We start from the raw sequence: 21,359 nt of genomic DNA on the forward strand, positions 1-21,359 counted from the left end.
TGAAAATTCGAAATTTTCAAAAAAGTATCAGGGGAGCATGAGAATCAAGAAGGTATTCACTGGATTTTTAAAATTCGAAATTTTCAAAAAAATATCAGGGGAGCATGATAATCAAGGAGGTATTCACTGGATTTTTAAAATTAGAAATTTTCGAAAAAATATCAGGGAAGCATGAGAATCGAGGAGGTATTCTCGGAAATTGAAAAATTCGAAATTTTCAAAATAGTATCAGGGGAGTATGGAAAGTTCCAGTGAATATCTCCTTCATTTTCAAGCAGAAAATAACATTCACCCCGTGGACTGGTCCCTCTGACAGCGGGAGTGCTACTGAGGCAGTTACCGAGTTGGTTGACGGACACCCCCCTCCATTGCGTGTGGCGCCCTCCCTCTCTTGGGGTGCAGTACTATGATGGCGCTGGGGTCACTCAAACCCCCAGAACTGAGCCTCTACTTTACTCAATCCTTTTTGCCTTTCACCCTTGATAACTCATAATAACTGCAACTGTTGAATAAGTAGTGCCTCGTGATATTCACTGTGGTAACTGGAATCTACTAATGAAATCGGTCGGTAAAAAACACAATTCGGTATTAATTTGAAATGACTGAATCACCAACTCATACGCGTGAATTACAAAAATCAAATCATGAAATTGTCGACTATCAATAGTTTATAGTTCTACCTTTAAATGAGTCTGTAAAATTTACGATGAGCTGTAAATATCAACACATAGAATCGCTGAATCTATAAAACAATTATTTATTACCAGATAGTGCCTACCAATGAAATAAGTGCTGATAGCAAGAAGCACTTTTTAAAAATATCGATAAAGAAAGTGCATAATGCAGAAATGCTACAATAAAAATCATTTAAATCCAAAAATCAAAAAATCTTGGAAAATACAAAACGTGCTCTTCCTTGCTTATCTGCTAGGCATTATCGTCTGACCCTCGATAACGAGGGAACCAAATGAAAAAGTAATGACGAAAGCAACTGTCCGTCAGCTGCAAAGATGTTAATGCTGGAAAAACATGTTTAGAATTAATCATCAAATTTTTAAAACCAATTTAGATTTTAAATATTCCAAGACTATCTCACCATTCCAACTGCATAAACATCTTTCGAGCTAGACAAACAAGACATTTAAAATTTTCTTGTCGCATTTTTTAATGTGTAATGGAAATTAGTCGCAATAGCCTAAACAGCAGTAAATAAATAATATAATTCAAGGAAGTAAACAAAATAATTCATTTGGATTCAATTAAATTACATGATTGAATGATTTTGTAAAAAATTATTTTGGATATATATAATCCTCTTTTTTTCAATCTCGCAAAAAGTCTTCCCCAATTTGGTCACGAATTTTTCCCATAAAAATATCTGGAATGAAGACATGTGAGCATCACGTTTCTACATTATGCCTCCTTAATTCAATTGTTTCAGTCTTCTTCCTAATAAAGCATTCGTCTCGTGTGCAAGGTATCATTTTAGGTAATAGTGGGTACGTGCTCCTCACGTTTCCGGAAATTAAAGCACCTGTGTAATTCTGTAAGCAAGTTTTCTCCAATGGAAACTCGTCCACCCGTGACAACAAAGGGAACACTTTGCCTTCAATAACAGGTGCATTCAAGCTAATATTTCTTAGATAATGCATTCAGTACTCGGAAATATTTACGGGATAACTGTATCTCAGTGAGATTTACTCATCAAGCGATTACGGCTGGCTAATTATTACTTCAAAAGCGACTTGCAACAAATTTCGTCGGAAATCAAACTTGTAGCAATCGAATTGATATTTCATATTAATTGGAAAATGAAGCATGTGGAGTATGTGAAGTATCAAGTACTTTGTATTGCCTTGAATATTTCCAGATATCAATTCATATTTATATATAATATGTAATATAAATTATTATATTAGATTTGATGCGGTATCGACGGAATTTTCTGTCGTCCGATGGAGATTTTTCAGGAGGATTTCGCTGTGTGGTGGGAAAAAAATTCCCTTGTTACTTTGCGTGGAAACCTTAAGAGTTTATACCGGACAAACATAACGTCTTACGCGTGGAAGAATTATTGACGAATGGATAATGCAGTCTGAGATGATTAGAGGGAAAAAATGAGATTAAAAAAAAATTAACGATTTCTGATTTCCAGGAAATATCTCGGAAAAAATTTTTCTCTTTCATTAAAGACCCGTGGATTTCTTTATTCGTTTTTTTAATGGGCAGTGAATCGAGTGAGATAAAACTCCAGGAAACAGCGCGATACCATCATCCAAAACATGAAAGGTATGATCTTGTTGGTGAAATCGTCGTCGGCAATCACTTCTTTCCGGTCTTTGGGCTTTTCAGCGAATGTTTCGCAAAATTGACATAACATTTGTGACGTTGGTAATAAGTGGCTTGCGCAACCGGTCAGAATTTCATGCCGAGAGTCACGTAGATGAAGCATCTACCCAGATCCTTAGGTATAATAGGACCTACCTCAAAAAAAAATCATTTCTACAAAATCGAATTGCTTTAATTGATTTTTTATACAAGGGGACGCTGGGCAAAATGGGACACCCGGACGAATTATTTGTCCTAGCCTTGTGAGTCCAGTGACTTCCGATTCCTGAAGCAATTTACGATTTTTCTAGTTGATATTCAAGTTTTTCCATTTTAGGAATTTCCCATTGTGTTTTTTTTTTGGAATTGGACTACGATCATCAAAATTCTATTGCGGTACACTAATTATTGTTTCGTGTGGTATAAAATTACCGATAGCGCTCGAATATGATTAGTATACTTTGCTCATAGCAAATTGACCATAATTTTAAATTATACAATGGAAAGAATAATTTTTTGATACACTAAAAGTGATAATGAGAAGTAATAAAACGGAGATGCTCCTACATTCAATTAAGATGCGACTAAATAAATGAATAATATATAAATAAATAAACAATCTCCAACTCCGAAAGATAAAGTGGAAAATCTTGAGAAATACCCGTGACGTGAGGGCTGACTCATTACATATTCTCATCTCCCAAAGGTAGAACTCCCGGGCATAATCATTCCCTCGAAACGATCGTCCGAATCGATCATTAACGAGTAAACTACTCGCAATCCCCATTTTACGAACCAGCTGCCTCAATTTAAACCGTAAGAAGACTATTGAATTGTCTGACGGACTGTGCAAAAGGACTGCGTGTCTCCGGGACATTACGATTGTCGTTCATCAGGTTTCTAGTTTAATCGTCGAAACAGTCACAACGGCAATTGCCGCACTAAACCCACTCCGAGCAACTCGGGTAATCCCGACTACATCTCGAAAAAAAAAAACCGGCTCTCGAATCATCAATTGAAGTGCTCTCCATTTTTTTTTCGCGTTAAATGACCATTAACTTTTCAAGCCTGCCCAATGCAATGTAATTGACAAATTCAAACGAGATTTTATTCATTATTAATATTATTTAATTGGATTAATAAAAATAAATTGTTATTATTGCTATTGTTAGGGTTTTTAATGGTATAATTTAGAAGAAAGTCGGTAGTTTTTATTGGAAATTTGTAGTAAATTACCGGTGAAATTGAGAAATTTCAGGATGAGTGGATGAAAAATGGCAGAGTTCTAGGAATTAAAAATTCTATTAAATCCTCAATCCCGCGAACGCCCCCCGATATCTCCAGAAAAGTCATTGATTCCGCGGCCTCCGATAAAATAATCCGCGACATCACCGTGACATGAATACGAATAATCCCCCTATTGTCCTCATCAATCTACAAATAAACATTAAAATCCATTTTTACATTAATTTCACCGCATCGTCTGATTAATCCACGACAGAATCATTCGTTCAACATTGAGCCAACATTGAACCAGGACTGTGCCGACCATAATCCTGTATCAAGACGACACTGAACAAAATTTATTAAGCCTTGGTTCAATGAAATTGAACAATTATTTAAGTAATTAGAAGTAATTATTTTTCAGAGTGTACAGTGGCGCCTGTATTCAGGCATGAAACCGACATTCGAAACGATTTATCTCCTCGGCGCATGCGCCACAATTTTCTCTATAAAGGTCTCATACCTCTGTCTCCAGAGTCAGTCTACCACAGTGCGCACTCGCCTGATAATCCTTCAATTAAAAGTATAATTCATTAATAAAATTGTTCTCCAAATAAAAGGAACAGTTACAGTGAAGTTCGGCAAATTTCTTGGCTGAACAAAAAATCGACCATAAAACAGCATAAATAAATTAACGATATAAACAAATCGAAATAATCTACATCAACCAAATCTACCACTGAATAATCATCACCATTGAAAAGTGAAAGGAGTCAAAATGCCCGCAGACGTAGCGATGCACACGAATTTCCTTCAATTTAACGAGTCAAGTCTGAAGGACTCGAACGTCGACTCCTGCTGGAACACCGAGAACATGACCGGTTACATGAGCCTAATCGGTCCAAAGGGTCATCGTCAGGGTGTCCAAGTCAAGGTATATCGTACAAGTGTTGAGCACTTTGCTGTTATCTATCCCCAGAAGAAGGTATGCCGTCCCCTAGGTGTTCTGAACCTGAAGAACACAACGATCGAGCGATCGGGGGACATCGGTTTTATCGTCAGGCAGAAGGGATTTGATACAACAACAATAGCCCTGACATTTCACGTGGACAACAAAAAGGATTTGGACTACTGGATTCTCGCTTTCACAGCAAGATGCAGTCCACTGGTTCATCAGAGCAGTCTACCAATCGTCGAGGAAGAGGAGATCTAATTGGCTTTCCTTTATTGGCCGAAAGCCTTTTTCTTTAATTTTCCTCATGAACACGACTATGAGAAGAGAACTATTTTCTCACTATTATTCGACTGAGTTTTTCATCTCGACTTGACCACCACCGAGGGCCCAACCAAGAGGATTTATTCTCAGTTTGAGATTAGTTATTAGTTATCAGTGGGTGATGATAACAGAAAATAATGCATTCGGATAAATATTGAAACTGGAAGAGTACCGTCGTGGATTTAATTAACACGTGGCACATTCCTGGGAACAATGAGGTTCTTGCTAGAAATGCTGATAATGGAAATGCTCTTATCAGCGATTGGGATAGGTGTGGTGATAAGGACGGAGAGAAAAGCTCCACGTGGATTTTAAGATGGTGTGATGAGGGGTCAGGGTGAGAACGAGGGAAAATGGTGGTCAAGCGACCAGAATAATAGATGCAGCTGTTGACCCATCAGCTGGGCTTCTCGTAATATTCACTTTGGGGCTTTGGCAGGAGACTTTGGGATGCCAGCATCATCGATCCCTAGACAGCTGTGACCAATGGCAGAACGGTTAGTTCAACGGTGGAACGGAGGGACGAGGAACCGGGGGAGTGGAAATGTTGAATAGGCACTGGTGCAGCGAGGGAAAATGTTGGAGGCCTTTTTTTCCCCTCCTCTTCGTCTGAGCTCTGAGTTTTATATTACCGATGTGTATCCTCACTCGCACCGGTAAACCGTTAGATCTAGCCTGGCAACCGAGGGACGGAAGTGCAGGTGAAAGATAAAATATTCTGACTTTTCGTCGAGACTCTAGTTATGTCGTTTTTTAAATGTTTTTCTAATGCGTTTTTTTCCTTCATTTGTTCAATCGTTCAATCGTTCAATTTTTTTCGTCGAAGTTGGAATATTGTAAATATTGTCTGTGATAATTTTAGGATAGTTATTGATAATTAGTCTTAAGATAGAGCGTAGGGTCTGAGGGGAGATTATGTACTTTGAGTATTGTTAGATGTTCAATTGTAATGATCTTGATGATTTTGGTATTCCGTGTTATTTGTTGTTGAATAGAAGAGAGGAGAGGTACAGGGGACCCGACAATTCTGGTGATTGATTTGAGAGGGATTTATCTCGGAATTTGAGGGAGATAGCGAAATTTTGGTTATCACCTTTTTCGTAGACGGGATTTCGGTCTATAGAAAAAATGAACATGGAAATTTCGCTAGCTCTGGTAGATACGGGGATTGAATTGATATTTCCGGGTGAGAATGATTGTTTAGGTGAAAATGTATCAGTGAAAATTGAGTTATCTTTTGAATTTGAGGATGTTTGCACTCTTATCAGTGGAAGATTGATATTCCCGATTGATCGAACTTTTTGATACTTAACAAGAATGACTGGTTATGGAAGATTAGAACTCGCTTCTAAGTTTCATTTTTCGATGTAGTTGTCTCTCGAATACAGATGTAGTATTTAATAGAGAGATATTTTTCTGTATATTGTGGAGAAAATTCCATAAATGACCATGTTCTAGGAATTTAAGGAGTCATTTGTTTAATTGAATAAACTACTTGAATAATAAATTGTATTCTTTCTCTTTTCATTCCTAGCCAAAAAATAATTTAAGAAACTCATCTTTTATTTTATTTCTTCATCCGAAATTCAAGGAATTACACGCGGAAATCATCGTCTCGGTCTCATCCTAATGACGATTACTGAGGAAATTGGCAAATGAACAAGACGTGACGAAAATTGGAGAATGGTCATCATCTGGATCTTTTCCGCTTTCTACACAAGTGATTTTAGTTATTCACAACCCGGAAATCCTGCGTTGAGAGATCATTACAGGGTATCACGTATTTTGAGACGTATTGAATTTTTTTTTACTGACAAAAAATTGTCAAAAAAAAATTGGAAAAATTATTTGAAACAAGTCCTAATTCATCAGAACCATCCGCTTATCAGATATATTTTATTTTTTTTCTGTTGACACACTTTACCAATTTAATAATAACCGCTATATTTTCCATTATCGTGCAATGACCTGCCTCAGCAAGACAATCCACAATAATGAATAATCCTTGAAGACAATCTGGCGAGAGAATAAATTACGCAGATGATTCATTATCGTTATAAATGCACCCCTCGAAAATGGAATAATTGAATAATCATTGTAAAAACGAACCAGCGAAACAGCAACCGCCGATCTAGGGATTGAATTAATTATTGAAAAGGACTTTGGATTGTGGAGCAGTTTCTAATTATTTTTTCGGAATCCAAGGGAAATATCAAAATTTTTGTTAGAATGTTTTTTATGTTGCTCATTGAGAGCTGCATAAAGTGTTATAACAAAAATTTTCATATTTCTCTTCGATTCCCAGATATTTGTCGAATACTCAGATAAGAACAGAGTAGATTCCAATTTTTTACTTGCTCGCTACTGAATTATCGATGACATCATCTAGTACAATCATACAGCTCTGCTGATGGAAAATCCACAACAGGATGGCATGTTTTCCACATCGCGGACTCACTTAATCCGTCTGTCGATCGTCCCCATAAATATGGATGCGCATGAACAATCATAAATTCATTAGCATGTCCAGTGGTCATCGCTAATGCATATCCATCGAGAATTTTCCAAACAGAGAGGTGTGACGGTCTTTTGAAAACAAAACCTGGGAATACGAGGGATTAATTTGTCATCCTAACTCGTGTCAACATTGAACGAAATTTCCATTGTAAATTTAATGACAGAGGAGTTGAAAAAAAAATGTATACACGATGATGACGAAATATCGTACATTTGATTGAAGGCATGTTATTAACGTAATTTATCAAAATAATTATGAATTGTCACGCTTCAGATGATTCTGAGTGATTTGAACTAAAAGGGAGAAAAATTTTAGGGTTTTCCATAAAAATTCAAGGGACAGCCAAGATTGAAGGTTTAAAAGTGGAAAAAATTCCATTATATTTTTATGGTAATCTAATCTATTTTTTTTTACTCAATGCAACGATCTTGAGAATATGGGACACGTCAAGAGGCACGTGTATACCAATTTTCGAAGATACCACGTGCAGAAGAGCTAATGTTAAATATTGGAGTTGCGTCGAACCAGGGTGAGAGATCTGTTGAAATACACCGACAGAAAAAGTCAGTAAAAATTACCGATCCATTTGGTAATCGTGTTATGTTTGAGCCGTTCAGAGAAAATTATTGTACCGCTTATTGTCAAACGGTTAAATAATTTCTACCGAATACCGAATTGTTTCCTCCGTGTAGTGAATTTTTCTCAACCGGAGAATCTACTTGACGAAGATTTATCTCAGAACTTCACTTCGTTCGACAGGCAAAAATGGAAGAGTGACCATTCCATATCAATCACCACTGGACAACAAGAGGAATTATATTTAACTCGAGATAATGCTGAATGCGTCAAGAAGGTCTCGTTACGTCAACCCACGGGGGGCGAATTTTTATTTTTGTGTCATAACATATTCCCTACGTCTTCCACACGTACAGGAGATGACTGATAATAGATCGAACAAAAGTTGCTTTCTTCTCGAAAACGTGAAGTGCGGTTCAATAATCTCCTAGTCAGCATGAATATTTCTTACATATCATTATCATAAATAGAACACGTCGCTGACAAACGCAAAATGCTAATTTATTCAGGAATATTTGAGCATGTGGAAGCCATCCTACATTTAGAAATATTATTTATTTAAATAGCACCTCTTCCATTTGTCTTTTTATTGAGAAAAAAAAATATTTAGCGTTTTGTTCATACTTCAAATCATTATTGTTATCAATATTTAATTTATATCAGTTTGCTATTATTTTTCTTTTTAAATTCATTCTTTTCTTTAATTTTCCCACTATTGCATGTCTTATCTCTTTTATCTCTTTCATCTTTGACAATTTGATAAATTTCTTTTTATCAAATATCCTCATGCATTTCAATATTTCCTTGATTATCATTATAAAAAATTCAAATGGAATATCTTTCTTCGCTGTACTGCGATTTTTTCGTGAATTTACTGGAAATGACGGATACAATGAACTCGAGTTATTGATTTATGTATTATTGCGAGACTAACGCGCATTCGCACGGAGAGTACATGGCGACGAGAGCAAACAATTCGGATAAAATGCAAAATGTGACAATTTTTTCCAGGCAGTTTACGAGGTCTTGATTTAATTTTTGATTATTATTTTTCGGATAATTTCTATGGTATGGAATTATGGTGATGTGAAATAAAAATTTACTTCTGACGTCTTCCTGGACAAAGGATCATTCGACGTACACGACAGTTTTATAAATGAGTCTATGTACCGGGATAAATACCGAGCAGTTGATTTCATCTTCAATTACAATTACTTCACGAGCATTTATCGGGCACTCGAGACTATTCAGTTATGCAAGCCGTCGAAAGTGATATCTATCACTAATGCGAGAAAAACAATTTTATCTTTTTGAAATTGTAATCGCGATTTAATTCAATTTAACTGGTTTTTATCTTTGTTCTCGACCTTTTTGCCTGTCAAGGTGAAGGTGAGAATGCATTTGAAATTTACACGTGGAGAATATTATAATTTTAATGTAATTAAAATTCCGTCAGTCATTAAATAATAACAAAATGCAAAAACCTTATATTTTTCGATCCCATCAATCCCATCGTATGTTTGCCAAAGAAATTCAACAAATTTTTTTTTGTTGAATTTCCACGAATTTTTCAGTAAAAAATGAACATGTGTCCCTTATCGCGTGGGAGGTCATCATCACGACCTTGGAGATGATGACATTCTCCGGGATGATTCATGTTGCATTTTACCTGGTCAAAGCCCCTTGGCAATTCCATGGCAAATAAATGTGGCACTCGAGCCGGATGATGTGGGGTCATTGCTTCAAGCCACGAAACACTTTAGCAAAATACAGATATACTGACTCATCAGTTACCGAGGGAAGTCCCAGTATCCACGGCCGAAATGCGTACGTCTAGTTAACGGTACAATATATCCGATGGAGAAAAATAAAAAACATATTCACGAGAAGGACCATTCGTGGCGCAATATGGGGCAACCGCCGGAAGTTCGTGAAATCGGTTAATAACACGTTGAACTTTTTCCGCAGACATTTCCCAGACGAATACATCAGTATAAATTTGCACGCATTGGCTCCATTCTCAAGGTTTTCAATCGAAATTCGAGATTACGATGAATAGTGGTGAGCAGAGAATTCGAATGGCGATCATTTTGTTTTTAGAGCGCGATAACAGCGAGGAAAAAGGGATGCGCAGACTGACAAAAAAAGTGGAGGATCAGCCTCTTGACCCTACGATACTTTTGTCAGCTGCACCCTTCGGTATATTTAGAAACTCGAGGTGGTGAATTTACCGCTTGCACTTGATCACGCTTCATGAATAAAGGAGTCATCGTCGAGGAAAACCGGATGCCCCGGGCATTTTTATTTTGGGAGTGTGGAAATCGATATGAAAATGTTCACAAGGAGAAGAGGTCCACGAAAAATTACTTGCCCGGCCTTGAGATTAGAGAAGAACGTCAGGCAAAATTTCCCGATGTTAGATAGCGGCGCCGGTATCTCCTTTTTTTTTAAGTTATAAAAATTATTCGCGATTCCGTGGTTTTTTTTACATCATAGTTTTTTTAATCCTTGGAACTTTCGGTCATAACTATAATTTTATTCTCTTTATTATGTTTGTCCCATTGATTGAAAAATCAGATAAATTTTCAATCGGTGACAGCTCCACGGGAATTTAAAGACATTTCGTAATTGAAAATTTACGATCTAACGGGGGAATTAATTAAGAGTGTACCATGATGACACCTTTTTGCATTCAGAGGCTCATCGGAATCGATGAATAATAATGAGACTGGCGCAACGCCGATTACGGCTAGAAAAAGAATTTATTAAGAAACTCACCCTCTCGCATCCCAACTCCGTCGACCTTTTATGTAACAACATCCCTGAAACAAACAACAAATAAAATTAATTACGACAACAGCCCATTATTTCCCATTTTTTAATCAGATATAAAATGTTTAAAAAAAGCTGAGGGATATCTCATGAAATTTCATCATTTAAATTTCAATCAGGAAAAGTCGCATACATAAATAATTTAATTTCCGACTAATGGACATTTGATTCTGTTCGGTACTGAATATTTCTATTTTAATTGCACTTGGAGATCAAACTTAAAATTCCATTTTTGCGAATAATTCTCAATTTTCAAGTGAATGGAGAGACTAAGGGAGAAGAAAATGAAAAGTGAAAAATCATTGAAAATATAAAAATAATAATAATCTCGCCAGACGATTACGTGGGCTGTCACGTAACTTCTTCGTCGTAGGATCGATCCAGCCTACATATCCCCTAAAACGTCATACCATTACTGGGAATACACGTGTCGATGATGTCACTGTTTTTTTTTCGGATTACATTTAATAACCGTCATATACATTGATCTGATGCAACTCCAGAGACTGCATGCGCGGAATTTGCGATAATTGTTTCCCAGATGCGCCAATTATCGATCCACTAGTGACGGAAATTATTTTATTGCACTTTAGACGATTCTCGAGATATTTCGAACACTTATTCTTGTAACGCCACGAAATGCTATTGAAAATCTTCGGAATGATGCAGGTCAATTATCAACACGCAATAGGAATTATTTCAGCGATCTTTATCAACTGACATGAACGAATTTTTCTGCGGAATAATTCCGCAATATTATGAAACTTTTATTTTTTAGCGGCTATCTTGAAATGTGAAGAACAGGTGATAGTTCCAGTGCGATTGAAAAGCGACTTGAAAATTTCGCATCGTCCTTCAATTTTCAAGAAAATTTTCAAGTTTTCTGAGTTTTGTCAATGCATGTATGTAACCAAGAAGTTTTTCGAATTTCATTCAATCAAGGGTCAATACATTCGATTAATGTTGACCCAAGGTTGATCCAAGGTTAGCTCAATAGTGGTTCAATGTTGACCGATCACTGACCCAATTAATTCCCAAATTCCATTGAATATCCCAAATCATATCCAGTCACTCCAAAAATACCTTCTCTTGAATTGATTAAAAAATGGTCGGTGTGTTCTGTTTGTGAGTTTACATGATTAAGTGAGAATAATTATTAACGTCCGATTACAGTGGCGTTATCCGAGTGCCTTCTCATCAGCTTGGCAACCTGTTAGACCTGTTGGAGTGATCGGAAAGACCTTGTCCCTGTGATTTTCCGACACGTGAAGCAAGTTTGGCATTTGATACGGGATAATTATCATCATCATTCGATAACGGAGTTGCGTTTGATCTCCAGTTGGAGCTCATTACTACGATTTGCCAATGGAAATTGATAGCATTGCAGAAATTTTTTTTAGAACGACGCGTCATCGCTGACGCTGTCGTCAAATGTCATTAATTAATTAATCGCATCATTTCGAACTTTCTGACCGAAACGTTGACCGATGAATCATGGCTCGTCAGACGCACATATGTAATCACCACTGAGAAAATGCGTGTTCAACGTGACGGGTGTGTGCCTGACTCGTGATAATGCGAAAAAAATATTTATGCATTTCAGAACAATAAGTTATGAATGCAATAAAGGATATTGCGCAGTAGAACGGACCTGGGGACTCCGCAGGAAGAGAAATCGATGATTTTGCCATTTTTTAAGGCCCATCTTTCGGGTGTTACGTAACTCCGCGGTGATAAAAATCATTTTATCCTGTTAGGTTGAGGAAAATGAGGGTTAATTGGTGTTTTGAGGACAGAGAATGAGAGTTCCTTCAAAATTTTAGTCAATTTACAGAATAAATTGGGCTAATTTCATAAATTTAAACAAATGTTTGTGTGAATTATCTGTTCGTATGGAGTGGTGTTTTATGAAATCATTAAGAGGTTCCAGACAGAGCGGGGAGGTTACGAATAAGTCAACAGAATGATTAACGGGTTCATAAGATCGTTTGAGTTTTTCTATTCGTCATAGGGGGGAAATGAAATCAGGCGCCTTGGTACACGTCAGTACGCGCAATATTGCGCTAAATAGTGAGTCAATTCCACGATTTTTCTCGCGGGTACGCATTAAAATGATTACTCCAGGAGCTGTGCTTAAAATCGCTATTGAAATATTTGCTCGCAATAAGATGAGAGAAAGAACTAGGCGTTATAACTAGTCTATTAAAATTCGATAACAGATCCCTGACAAATTCTAAAGTGGAAAGCTAACAAAATCAAATTTATTCCTCGGATGCAATTAGATATTTTTTGGTTACCGGAGAAAAAACATTATTCATGCCAATTGAATTTGTTTATCACTCATTTAAAGCCATGTAATTTTTTAAAAGATATTTCTCCTCGAGGTTTAGCTTGGAATAAACCAAGCTTGACGCAATGTATGCATTTATTTTCCCCTGAACTCACCCGAAGATGTAATGCAATTCAGCTTATCTAATGCAACCTCGCCCAAACAAATAACTTTGGAGAGGTCATACAGGCTGCTTGTGTTTTCCGGTGTGATGACCAAGGGCACATGCTTTTTAAGTCAAACGAGGACATCCCGAAGGTGAAAATGACTATATAAAAAATTCCGATGTAAACGGCACTCTAACAATGCTAAAGAACATCCAACAAAAAATTGTCACTTGCTAATTACTTATGACTTTCGCCAACAAAAACACGGAATATAACCAATTCTCGACTATGAGTTTACTTTCACTTTCAAGTGTTTACCAGATGACCCAGAAGATCGCGCTGGTCATAGCACTACTTATCACTAGTTCTGAAAAAATCAAGGGCTCTAAAAAATGACAGTGAAGAACACGCGTTCGGTTAATAGAGACATAACCTGAAACAAGTTTAGTAGAAAGTGAAGTTTCAACCTTAGCCGACGCCATCCTATTCCACCACATTATTCACAGGTTTGTCAGCATTATTCTCAGGTTTAGAATGACTTTCTACTCATGACCTTTGTCTCTCTGCATTCGTGATTCTCGAGATCATCTTGATGTAGGAAATAGTTATTTCATTGCTGTATCGCAATTGCGGATTCCCACGGCCGTGGAATAACTGAGATGTATTGTAATGCAGGAATGAGGATTTCATCTGCACGTGTGACAACTGCTGGATATTATCCATTCTTTTTTTTTGCCACCAGAAAGGAATATCACGCAACTCAGTCGTAAGTTTTCCCGGCGAAAGTAATTATTTATTATGAGACTTCCACTGATTTTTTTTTTTGAAAACTCAGTAATTCTCGGGATTACTGGAATCTCATTATTTTATGTAATAACTTCACGGAAAGAATAAGCGTGGGATTTTAATTATCTTATAATTAATATTTTCAATTATAATTAATCAGTATATTAATTTCTATGAGGCTGTCCATAAAAAATATCTGTCACCAAATCATCGTATATCCCTGTCATCAAATGAACTGGAATAATGGCTTGTTTTGGTAGTTTATTTGAGTCCATTTCGACACTGATGTGCTATTTACACATCACACATCAGTAACACAAGGACTCGACAAATAATAAAATCTCAAAATTTATTTCAACGGAGAATCGAACCCTAATCCACCGCGTGGTAGACTCAAATCATAACAGCTGAGCCACTGCCTTCACTCTCAGCATTAAATTAAAATTCAAGTGAGGAGTTAATTCACTCGACTAGACAAAAATTAATTTCTACCGAGTCCTTGGCGTTATCATCGATCGGGAAACGATCCATCACCGATTGGGATCAATTCAATGGCGTAAAATGGAATTTTTTAGGGAAACAAGAGACGTTTCCACGAAATTATTCGCACTCGTACCAAAATAAGGAAATGGGGACAACGATGACTAACCCCTGGCTTAATCGGTAACACACAGAAGGGACGAGTGCACGATATTTCACCTCTTGCAGTTTATGAGTAATACAGTGAGGCGATCTGAGAACAGCCATGAAATATGGAAAGGGCAACGGGATGATACGTTCGCTATATCTGTACTTCTCCGGAGTACAGATAAATGAGGAAAACCAGGCGAAAACAACAGCGAAAATTATCACAAATATATAAATTGCTTTCGTATGAATTTCGTGACGGGCGAGTTTTTTCTGTAATCGTGTGAATCACATGTGATGCATAATTTTTGGATATAGATCAAAACCCTGACCTCTACACTGAGGAAAAAATGGCTTCATTTTGACCCACCATCCCTTAAATATTCAATTAAATTTTCAATTTCATTCAGCCATTTAATTCCATTGATATGAAAAAAAAATGTTTTTCATTTTTATGGAATAATTGAACTAAAATGAAATGAAATTCTGGTAATCGGTGAAAAGAAATATCTATTGAAATTATATTTTTATGGTAAAATAAAAATAATCGTCTGAATAAAAAAAGAAAAATCGCTTTGTGTGCCTAATGAACCCAGTAATACGCTTAATTCTCCCACTGCACTTCATTAAAGTAACGACTGGCATACGTAATGCTGTGCATTGGGTCAGCACGTGGTCTATTGAATTTCATCCATAATAACTCACTTTATCCATCACGTGGTATAGCTCTCAGCTTGATAATATTCAAACCGAGACGAATAAGATTCTAATTGTTAAAGCACGTGTTCTGCATTCGGGTAAAATCTATTTCTAGGAAAATAATGACAGACGTCGGTCATTCCTCCCAGAACCTTGAGATGTCCCTTTGCCCTAAGTAATTGTGGCCTGGGTTATTCATCTCTTCAGCAGAATTCACTTCCATCTCAATTGAAAATCTAATATCTAAAAATAATAAAACCAAAAACGAACAATAAATTCCTGTGAAAAGAATTTCTGGTTTCTAGGAAAAGTATGAAATCTTAGATTCTATATTCATCCCAAAATTGAAGAATTTTACTTTGATAATAAATACAATTTAATCAATAACACAGAATGAATCTGAATTATCCCGAATTGTTCGTTCCATTAGTGTCAATATAATTCCACGCCATTGGACTTCAATTCAATTACAATTGAGAGTTCACTTTAAGGAATCACTTTTTTTTTGGTTTGAAAAATTTTCCCCGGGAATTTTTCATTTTTAACGTAAAAAATTCATTGAAACCCGACAAGTTACTAAAAGTTTATGCTGAACTGAAAATAATAGGGTCTTGATTTCTGTCTTACAAGCAAAGATTGTTCCAACGACTCGATACATGAATTATGGTCTCGAGAGTTGTCCTCTCACTTTTCTCATGAAGGTAACTGAAGGCCGAGGCCATCCCGTATTGATCTTGCACGCACAACGTACGTTTTCCCTATAATACCAGTCGTTTTCCATGACGTCCATATTGCCATATAACGTGACAATATTATTGAGCGAATCTGCAACCGCATAGGAAAGTCGAAAATTCAAAAAAAAAAATCGCGGAGGTATTCATTGAAATTAAAAAATTCGAAATTTTTGAAAAAGTCTCAAGAGGACATGAATATTGAGGAGGTATTCACTGAAATTGAAAAATTCGGGTATCAGTTAAATTTTTCAGTGCAAAAAATATATGCACTCCTTTATCCATTCTGTGTAAATGTTTGCTGATGCCTTAGATAGCCAGACGATTCCAGAAACGAGCGCTATCTTTCGCGTATAAATAAGCGATTTGTTCGGCTGGAATGTTAATAACAAAAATATCACGGCTCTAAAAATATTGCGTTTGGTTTTAATACAGAAGAGTGCATAGTGATCAAAGGGATCTCACCTATAGGTGAATCTAAATGACAAAATGTCAAGAGGTCCCCCTCTGGGGTATTAATAAGTCGCCATGTGTTGGATTCGCACATCTGCGAGGGAATCGACGAAAAGAGAATCGTCTCAGAATTTCGCCAAGAACTTTCAGTATTCGGGAATAATCCGAACTGTTAATAATTTTCGGCGCGATTTTTAGGAATCGCTGCCAACAATATTTATTGTCGCTCTCCGCGAAAAGGGAAATTCATTGACATAATTTTGCAAGGAATTGCAATGGCGATTATATCCATTAAATAATTCGGTTAATCACGGATTGAATAAGCTATACAAAAATCATTTTCTTCGTAAATCAATATAAAAAAAACGGGAAGTTCAATCAATCTAATTTCATCACCTGGCACCTCAATTTTCTGTGGAATCGATGAAAATTTTGTGATTTTACGTACATTTAACCGACAGTTTATCACGAACAGCAAAAGGAGCGCCTCGGAGCCGGTGATTGACCCGGCGATTCTCTTATCGCAATAATTTCCAATAACATAATGTAGTCCGGTTAGTCTAGTGATAGCGCCGCGATATACCAGTATAATCCGACACTATATTTTTTTTTTATTCCAGTCTGGTGGACACTGGCTCGAATGCTCCGAAGAATTTCTGGGCCATAGGCCTCGCCGGAGCGTCCGATGACCCCCAACATATAAAGCTTCTCATTTTTTTTTCTTTATTTCCTCCAGTAAGAAGTAAATGAACTAGATTCCATTGCTGGCAAATCCTTAGCCGGCGTCTCACAGCTTTATATCGTTTTATCGTCGGCTACACTAAAATTTACAACGCGCGCGTTGAAAATTTTTAATAAGAGACTATCGCAGTTGTAAATTTACGACCAGATAAGAAAATTCACGGGGCTAGAGTCCGATTATTCCATGAAAATTCATGGATGTCCGAAGATTCTCAATTAGCTAGTCTCATTATTTTTTTTATTATTCCCTCGGGTCTAGATTCCCTCGTAGATCAAATGTTCCATTAATGTAATGTAATTAATTAAATTCAGTTATCAATAATCGTTGATTACAGAATGGATTGATTAGGATATCGAAGAATATTTAATGGGTTTTATTTTTTGAAAGAGTTTTCCGTGGGGTAATGGAACAAATATTTATTCACGTCTCTGATTCGTAGAAGCTAATTAATTTTCATTATTGCCAGCTGAGAATTGGCATTACTCAATAAGTCATTGAACAGAGAAAAAGAAATACTCGGATTTATACTCTCTAAAATCCAAGGTTGATATTACTATTATGTTTGTTATGCCACGAGCCGCATAAACTCTCTGACGCTTTTGCGCCACTGCTTGCAAAAACAAATGATAATTTATTGTACTATATACTCATTATTATCCCATAGTGGCTTTTCGGTAAATTGCACCGATGATATTGACGTCCGTGAACGGAAATAACTTGGTGTGAAAGCTAACTCGAATAAATGATTGAGTTTGCAAGTTTTTTGGGAAGTTCTTTGTCCGTGACAAAGTGAAATTTCCCAGTTAGATCGAAAGGTGGGACTGTTGCCAAGATTTCTTGGAAATTGGGTTAAAAAGAAGCCAGTGTTCATCACGTACCAGTGAAAATTTAACATTCGTTTTTGTTTCGAGGTATTAGTAATCGTCGAGGCAGATTCGGGCGAATTTAATGATATCCCAGTGGTTTCCCAATCTCCAATTTTGGTGGAAAGAAAAAGTGAAATTTCATGAGCATTTCACTTGTCATTCCCTGGGTGAAACCATTGAATTGGATTTCACCGAAAAATATCACGAAATTGGGAATTTCGAGAGGAATTACTTCAACTTTTTATTCATCACTATTTTTCCTTTTCATTTTTCTAAATGATCCATTTTTTTCGATAACTATCAATCGAGCCATTTTTTTCACGCAATTTTAAATTTTCAATGACGAAATTCCTTGACGCCCACTTGATAATTCCCGCAATCTTGAAATTTCCAAGTTTTGCTGGAATTAAAACGCAAGCGAATTAATCAATGATTAATTAATGAAGGGGTAGATAATTGGATTGCCAAAATTGTAGGATCAATGTCAAAAAACAAGATGGTATGACGCTCAAAATGACAAACAACGAATGAATCATGCATGTGTATTACATAATGCCGTGAGGTGAATAATTTTTGCAAAGGATCAGTCGAGATAAGTACTATCAGTCTCGATAATAACAAGGTAACTCGTAATGTTAATTCATGCACATCATGACGCCAAACAGTCTGGTCTGATCCGTGCTGATCTGGCCAGTGTGTGTGGACCGATGTTTCCGAGGAATGACGTATTGGCCTCTATCCAATAACACCAGACACGAGAAATACCCCACGTGATTGGCGAGCACAACCTCTCTCAATGCCTCTGGCTTATGCCAGTTTATACCCCTCGGGTTTCAACGTCAATTGCGTCATTGCTGATTTTAATGGATGTCCATTAAATCGTGGGATTTCGTACCGCCATTGAGCACTCAGTGCCCATATTTTCTCATTTTTCATGTTTTTTTTTTTGTAAATTTCTGGGAAACTCTCGGTCAGATTGACGGAAAAAATATACATTTTTTGATTTTATTATTATTCACCAACTCACAGATTTAAATCAGTTTTATGAATTTTTGCAAAAGTTTACGGGGGACGTACGAAAATTCTTCCAGGATCATGAAACTTCGTGAGACATTAAATAATAATAAAACTTCCAAGTTGTGTGCTTTTCGCGTCAATTTTTCCAACCGCTTCGCAGAAATTCTTAAAAATCGTGAAAAATGATAATGTATGGAAAATCATAACCAGAATGCAATACAACTACGATAAGAGAAGCTTAAAAAGTTGTTTTGTTTCGAAGAAATAATTTTGCTTGACGTACAGCTCGAACAGTAATTTTGAAAGTTCTTTCTTGCTAGATCTCAGTGAATCTTTCGCGCGAATCCACAATTATTCTGGTTTATTCCGGCAAAATGAAGATATTTTTCCGGGATCATGATAATTTACGATGATGATGATTCCTTGAAGTGGTCGTCAAAGCTTGTGTAAACATCACCCTAATTTTAGGTCGCACCTCTTTTCTTCTTTCAAACGAGATCGCGCGAGCCAGTGTTCCACTTTTCCATCTCGAAAATAAACCGATTCTTTATTCAGTGGTGACTCTTAGTAATGTGTAGGTGGAATATGCATATGAAAAACCTCCAAAGACACATCGGAAAAATTTACTGCTGAGTTTTCATCGTCGCGTGACTTTGGAATTCGCACGGAAAAAAATATCCGAGAAAATTGCAAAGAATTTATTTCAGCCCCCGTTTCCATTCCAAATATTATTAAAATTTTTAATATTTTTACACCGAAGAAATGAAAATAGTTGTGATTTCGGATACGAATCCCCATAATTATATAACAATAAATATTTATCCTCGATCACAAGAGAAAGTTGAATTTTCAGACGTTACGATCAATCGGTAATCACGCATTTCACCCATTCAAAATCAAAGTTCAATGTTTCATAACAATGAAATAAAACAGAACTGGGAAATACAATCTCTCGTTACATCGAGTTTCCATCTCGTGAATACGGAAACAGCGATAAACACTAATGCACTTGAAACGACTTTATATTTATCATTGAAAAATTTCCACCAGTGACTGGAAAACTGTAATGAGTCAATTGCAATAGATCATTGCAATCTCGGTAACGCCAGAAGGGATGAGCAATAAAACGACAGCAAGTACTTGAAGAGTTAAAAACTAGATCAGTGTTGAGAGTTCACAGGCACTTACAATATTTGTCCATTGAAATAGGAACGCTCAATCAATTAATAAAACCGCGTGACGAAAACCGGCCCTCGATTTCTCAGAAAAACCCGCTTTCATTAGCTTTATTTATTGCAATGGCTATCGCCAATCATCCTCACGTGGCTCCCACACATTTTATCTTATTTTCGTTTTGATTTTTTCATTTTTTCATTCCCTTAATTGCCTGTAACGAACTTAATTACATCATTTACGTAAGGAGACCGTTTTTCCAGATGCTGCAAACAGTCGAGTTTTCCGTTGGAAGTGTCACCAGTTCGGTGGGAAAATCACAGCAGTTATCAATATATTCCTATTTACGCAGAGTTGGAGGATATTTTTTATGGAGCGCCATTCGCGAATCCGATAATCACTTCTGAATGTACCGATTGTATAGAAATAAAATTAAGTCAATACAGCACGCATTGAAAATGGGAAAATATCACGAAGGAAAACAAGAAAAATAATGTTGCTCGCAATGAGTGAATTGGGGATTCAAATTTCAAAGATCCTTCAGGCAATCTCGAAAATTGTTATTCAAAATCGTAATATCCTTATATATAAAAACGCAAATGACTGAATATTCGTCACGATATTATTGGCTGTACAATTAGTACAACCACTTCCGAAAATGATAATTGCGAATAAAAAAATGGAAGAAGTTGAGCTTCCCCATGAGAAACATCCCTGGTGGGGATCGAACCCACGACCTTTGGATTAGAAGTCCAACGCGCTATCCTCTGCGCCACAGGGACAAGATGTTCGAGCTGTGTAGCAATCGCTACACAAGCTGAGACACTAAAAATTCCAACAAATCCAGATGGCGACAGCTTCCACAATACCATCAGCAGTAACACTGCTAGGACAACAATCAGAAGACCATTTGGTCTGACTGGAGACATCCCCCAGTTTCCCTAACGCACCCCGACCAAACAAAATTTCACCGTGAAAAAAATGATAATCAAAGGATTTCCCAATGATGGCGATGACAATTTTTTTGGCGGGCAGTGTTTCGCCCCTCGACGACAGCGCCAAATATTCACGTGCC

At 36.7% G+C, this 21,359-nt stretch overlaps 1 long non-coding RNA gene and 1 other non-coding gene across 6 annotated transcripts in view; both read right to left on the bottom strand.

The window, feature by feature from the left end:
• LOC105267646 (uncharacterized) overlaps window positions 1-21,359 on the bottom strand; it is a 76,371-nt gene that overhangs the window by 44,854 nt on the left and 10,158 nt on the right. For all 5 annotated transcript variants that reach the window (XR_892273.1, XR_892274.1, XR_892276.1 and 2 more), the window contains exon 4: window positions 10,701-10,744. This is a non-coding gene — a long non-coding RNA (uncharacterized lncRNA). The remainder of the gene's footprint in view (window positions 1-10,700; window positions 10,745-21,359) is intronic.
• On the bottom strand, window positions 20,994-21,066 carry TRNAR-UCU (transfer RNA arginine (anticodon UCU)). Its single transcript has one exon. It is a non-coding gene; the product is annotated as a tRNA-Arg (tRNA).

The sequence above is a fragment of the Fopius arisanus genome, unplaced genomic scaffold (genome assembly GCF_000806365.1).
Source record: "Fopius arisanus strain USDA-PBARC FA_bdor unplaced genomic scaffold, ASM80636v1 scaffold00002, whole genome shotgun sequence".
NCBI lineage: Eukaryota > Metazoa > Arthropoda > Insecta > Hymenoptera > Braconidae > Fopius > Fopius arisanus.